The sequence below is a fragment of the Anomaloglossus baeobatrachus genome, chromosome 8, assembly GCF_048569485.1.
Source record: "Anomaloglossus baeobatrachus isolate aAnoBae1 chromosome 8, aAnoBae1.hap1, whole genome shotgun sequence".
Lineage (NCBI taxonomy): Eukaryota > Metazoa > Chordata > Amphibia > Anura > Aromobatidae > Anomaloglossus > Anomaloglossus baeobatrachus.
This window is the reverse complement of record NC_134360.1, coordinates 136,989,291-136,995,290: the sequence shown is the minus strand read 5'-3', so window position 1 is coordinate 136,995,290 and position 6,000 is coordinate 136,989,291.

Sequence of the window (6,000 nt, the reverse complement as noted above, 5' to 3'; positions counted from 1 at the left end):
TTTTGTTTAAGGGCATAAAAATTCAAGGCTTGAAAATTGTTAAATTTAAGATTTTCACAAAATTTACAATATTTTCAAAAATAAACGCAAAAAATATGGTCTTAAATTTACCACCATGATGAAGTCCAATATGTCACGAAAAAAATCTCAAAATCAAGAGGATCCATTGAAGCGTTCCAGTTATAATCTGTCAAAGTGACACTGGTCAGAAATGAAAAAAATGGCATGGTTAGAAGGTGAAAATCAGGCTCAAGTCTAAAAGGGTTAAAAATAGACCACAGGTTCTCAATGGGATTTAGATCTGGGGAGTTCCTCACCATAGACCTAAAAATGTAGATGTTTTGTTTCATTTTATATGGGGGTAACTTGTGAGGGGGAAGTATGGGGTTGAATTTGAGGAAACTGTGTGAGGAAACAGTATGCAGGGAATGTGTATGGGAACAGTATAGTGCTGGTGTGTAAATTGACAATCTGCGAGGAGTGGGAGGGCAGTATAGAATAGCTGACCATATGCTGACCACTGTGAGAAGGGAATATGGTAAGGGGACTGGGCAGTATAAGGGGGAGACCGTGTGAAAAGGATGCCCAGTATAAAAGGGAGCAGTCTTGAGGGGGATGGGGCACACAAAGGAAACATGTCACATCCCCAAATGCTATTAACCTGGAGATATAGGATTAATATTCAGTGTAATAACGTTCATAAAAAAACATGTAGAATGTACAGTCATATGAAAAAGTTTGAACACCCCTATTAATGTTAACCTTTTTTCTTTATAACAATTTGGGTTTTTGCAACAGCTATTTCAGTTATATATATATATATATATATCTAATAACTGATGGACTCAGTAACATTTCTGGATTGAAATGAGGTTTATTGTACTAACAGAAAATGTGCAATCCGCATTTAAACAAAATTTGACTGGTGCAAAAGTATGGGCACCTCAACATAAAAGTGACATTAATATTTTGTAGATCCTCCTTTTGCAAAAATAACAGCCTCTAGTCACTTCCTGTAGCTTTTAATGAGTTCCTGGATCCTGGATGAAGGTATATTTAACCATTCCTGTTTACCAAACAATCCCAGTTCAGTTAAGTTTGATGGTCGCCGAGCATGGACAGCACGCTTCAAATCATCCCACAGATATTCAATGATATTCAGGTCTGGGGACTGGGATGGCCATTCCAGAACATTGTAATTGTTCCTCTGCATGAATGCCTGAGTAGATTTGGAGCGGTGTTTTGGATCATTGTCTTGCTGAAATATTCATCCCCTGTATAACTTCAACTTCGTCACCGATTCTTGCACATTATTGTCAAGAATCTGCTGATACTGAGTTGAATCCATGCGAACCTCAACTTTAACAAGATTCCCGGTGCTGGCATTGGCCACACAACCCCAAAGCATGATGGAACCGCCACCAAATTTTACTGTGGGTAGCAAGTGCTTTTCTTGGAATGCCACTTCTGGGCTTAACAAGAACTGTACCTGTGTTCTTCCATTTCCTTACTATGTTCCTCACAGTGGAAACTGACAGTTTAAATCTCTGAGACAACTTTTTGTATCCTTCCCCTGAACAACTATGTTGAATAATCTTTGTTTTCAGATCATTTGAGAGTTGTTTTGAGGAGCCCATGATGCCACTCTTCATAGGAGATTCAAATAGGAGAACAACTTGCAAGTGGCCACCTTAAATACCTTTTCTCATGATTGGATACACCTTCCTATGAAGTTCAAAGCTCAATGAGGTTACAAAACCAATTTAGTGCTTTAGTAAGTCAGTAAAAAGTAGTTAGGAGTGTTCAAATCAAGAAAATTGATAAGGGTGCCCATACTTTTGCACCGGTCAAATGTTGTTTAAATGCAGATTGCACATTTTCTGTTAGTACAATAAACCTCATTTAAATCCAGAAATGTTACGGAGTCCATCAGTTATTAGATATATAAAACTGAAATAGCTGTTGCAAAAACCCAAATTGTTATAAAGAAAAAAGGTTAACATTAATAGGGGTGCCCACATTTTTTCATATGACTGTATATGGGCGTGCATATGGGCACTACCTGTATATGCAGGGTTCAACTTAACTGTAGAATAATACACACAACTCTTTCTGAGGAAAAATGATTGGACTAATTGATAAAAAACCAAGACAGAAATCCGATGTAAGGACAATAATTGCAGTACAAAAATAGAGAGAATACAAAAAAAATCTTTATTTTATAACACAAGTTAGTGTGCAGTGGACATGCAAAACAACAAACAAAATGTAAATGTACAAGGAAGGCCTGTAGAAATGTATGAACATCTAATATATAAAGCTGAGTGTATGTGTGTGTATGTGTGTGTGTGTGTGTGTGTATGTCCGCTAAAGGAATCCGCACCGTCGCATTTACTATCACGAAATTTTGCACAGACGCCTCATGTGACCCAGGGAACGTCGTAGACTATGTTTTGACAGAAAAATGTAACCCTGTGCTTTACAGTTAGTCTCTAAAATCCTGCCGCCATTAATCTGAATGGAGGTGGGAGCTATAGGTTATTAATAGCAACGGTCAGTGGTTGCTATATTAACAAAATAAACTGTTAGTTGAAGCTTATGCGTGAGGTTATATGATGTCGGTGGAGAGATGGATAGAGAGACAGAAAAAGACAGACAGAGACAGATGGGGAAAGAGACAACCTTGGAAAGAGACAGCCCTGGAAAGAGACAGACGGGCAAAGAGACGGACCTGGAAAGACACGGACCTGGAAAGAGACAGATCTGGAAAGAGACAGATCTGGAAAGAGACCGGAAAAGAGACAGCCCTGAAAAGAGACAGTCCTGAAAGAGACAGTCCTGGAAAGAGACAGTCCTGGAAAGAGACAGTCGTGGAAAGAGTCAGCCGGGCAAAGAGACAGCTCTGGAAAGAGAGAGCCCTGGAAAGAGACAGACGGAGAAAGAGACAGACGGGGAAAGAGACAGACCTGGAAAGATACAGACAAAGACAGACCTGGAAAGAAACAGACCTGGAAAGAGACAGCCCTGGAAAGAGACAGATGGGCAAAGAGACGGACCTGGAAAGAGACAGATGGGGAAAGAGACATATCTGGAAAGAGACCGCCCGGGCAAAGAGACAGCCGGGCAAAGAGACAGATGGGCAAAGAGACAGACTGGAAAAAGACAGCCGGGGAAAGAGACAGACGGGGAAAGAGACAGCCGGGGAAAGAGACAGCCCTGAAAAGAGACAGTCCTGGAAAGAGACAGACCTGGAAAGAGACAGACAAAGACAGACGGGAAAGAGACAGATGGGGAAAGAGACAGACACACACATAGAGACAGACACAGAGATATAGAGACAGACAGACACAGAGATGGAGACAGATAGACTGATACAAATACACACAGAAATAGAAATAGACAGACAGAGACAGACACAGACAGATAAGGAAAGAGACAGACAGAGAGACAGACAGACAGCGACACAGAGACTGGGAGAGAGACAGTTACTATCCCGGGCAACATTTGGGTACTACAGCTAGTATATAATATAGCCATACAGTCACATGCGGGAGTAAAAATCACTTGTTATATATGCAAGATCATAGCTCTATGCTATAGTATCATTTTTTAGAAATAAATCAATGTGGCCGAATTGGCTAAAGAATCAAATTTTAATTTACCTTTAACAGGACCTATATACAAATAAAACAAACCCATAGAAAGGTTTTTTAAAACTATCTTTATTAATATACTCAATGATAAAAAAAAACAATTACATAAAAAACAATAGGAGAGTTAAAAACAGAAAAAAAAACCCTTACGGTAATATACATCAATAATACACTTGCAAAGAATTACTAAGTGCTATTTGCATACAAATAAATGCCCCTTATGAGGAAGTGAGACTTCGAAACGCATGTTAAGGGATTCCTTCGGTAATTATCTTTTATCATTATAGATGTGCTTACTTGCTCCTGTGGTTCTGTGCTGGGGTTATCTAGGCTATTAATTGATGACTTGTCCCTTGACTTTTTAAGGCTATTCCAGTTGGATAGACATGCAGCTCTGCTGACACCTATTGTTTATGTATATGAACTGATTCTCCCCAGCTGTTGTTGGCGTTTATCACATTGTGTAAATCTTGGTCATCCTGAGAAAGATTTGGTATGATAATCCTTTTATGACTGTATGTAAATAGCACTTCTATACAAGTTTATTACTGATGTAGTATATTTTCGTGTTTATTTCTCTTCTTACCTCTCTTCTATTTTTTTATTTACTGAATATTGAGCATATTAATAAAGATATATTTTTAGGTTACTTTTTTATGGGGTTTTTTTGTATATAGGCTGGAAAAACCGCCTGGTAATCATATATTCTGGCCATTTTGGTTAAAGCTGAAGTAGATCTGACATTGAGGATCACATGACAAGAGTGTTGGTTGGCCTCCGGGCTCTCCTGGCTGCTGATGCGCCACCATTGCCTGACCGCCTCCTACTGGCTGCTGCACTTTTTTTAAACTACTTCCCATATGTCACCCCCTCACTAAGGTAAATACTGAAACGTGCATCAGGGTGGGCACCACACTTATGCTTCTGGTTCTCTGTAAGATAAATTAATATTTGATTTCTAGCTTATTTAGCCACCACTGTTTATTTATAAACAATCATACTAACAATCGAGCATGGGACAGGGTGGGACTTTGAGTCTCCCAGTGGATGAAACATACAAAATATTTTTGTTTGGTTGTGGGTTATGTCACACATGTACTTTAATAGATATTACATAACCATCGGGGTATGTTCAAAAACTCAAAATTATATGATGCATTTTCTAGGTGTGTGACCTACTTATATTTTCACTAATTAACTTTTTGTTATATAATATTCTGTATGGACGGGATCCCTCTATATAATTAGGCACTTATCTAGGACTGAAACCTTATGTCTATTAATTGACCTCAATTATTATCTCACAAATACTATAATGTCTTTATAATTTGACCTTATGTGTCCCACATGTACAACATGTCTACATATTTAGTCATATATTTAGTTGCTATTGTTCTGGCCTCTCATATATGCTTCCACTATGTCTCTAGGGGCTGATTACAGTTATGCTTCTTTATTAATATGACTCATTAACTATCATCTGTTGCATTATATATAAAAAGGAAAAGAGAAGGGGAGGAAAAAAAGGGAGAGAAATGAAAAAAGAAGAGGAAAAAAAAAATCTTTTTGCATGAAAGACATGCCTATCAAATTATTATTATTTATTATTATAGCGCCATTTATTCCATGGCGCTTTACATGTGAAAGGGGTATACATAATAGGGACAAGTACAATAATCATAAACAATACAAAACACAGACTGGTACAGGAGGAGAGAGGTCCCTGCCCGCGAGGGCTCACAATCTACAAGGGATGGGTGAAGATACAGTAGGTAAAGGTAGGGCTGGTCGTGCGGCGCTGTATCAGAGAGAGGGTTACGGCAGGTTCTAGGCTTGTCAGAAGAGGTGGGTCTTCCGGTTCCTTTTGAAGCTTTGTCAAGGTAGGCGAGAGTCTGATATGTTGTGGCAGGGCGTTCCAGAGTATGGAGGAGCCACATGAGAAATCTTGGATGCGATGGTGGGAAGAGATGAGAGGGGAGTAGAGAAGGAGATCTTGTGAGGATCGAAGGTTTTGTGCAGGTAAGTACCGGGAGACTAGAGCAGAGATGTAGGGAGGAGAAAGGTTGTGGATGGCTTTGTAGGTCATGGTTAGTGTTTTGAACTGGAGTCGTTGGGCATGTGAAGCCAGTGAAGGGATTGGCAGAAAGGAGAGGTCAGGGAGTAGCGGGGGGATAGGTGGATTAGCCGGGCAGCATAGTTTAGAATAGATTGTAGGGGTGCGAGACTGTTGGAAGGGAGGCCACAGAGCAGGAGGTTGCAATAATCCTGGCGGGAGATAATAAAGGCATGTACTAGGGTTTTTGCAGCTTCTTGGAAAAGGAATGTATGGATCCGAGAAATATTTTTG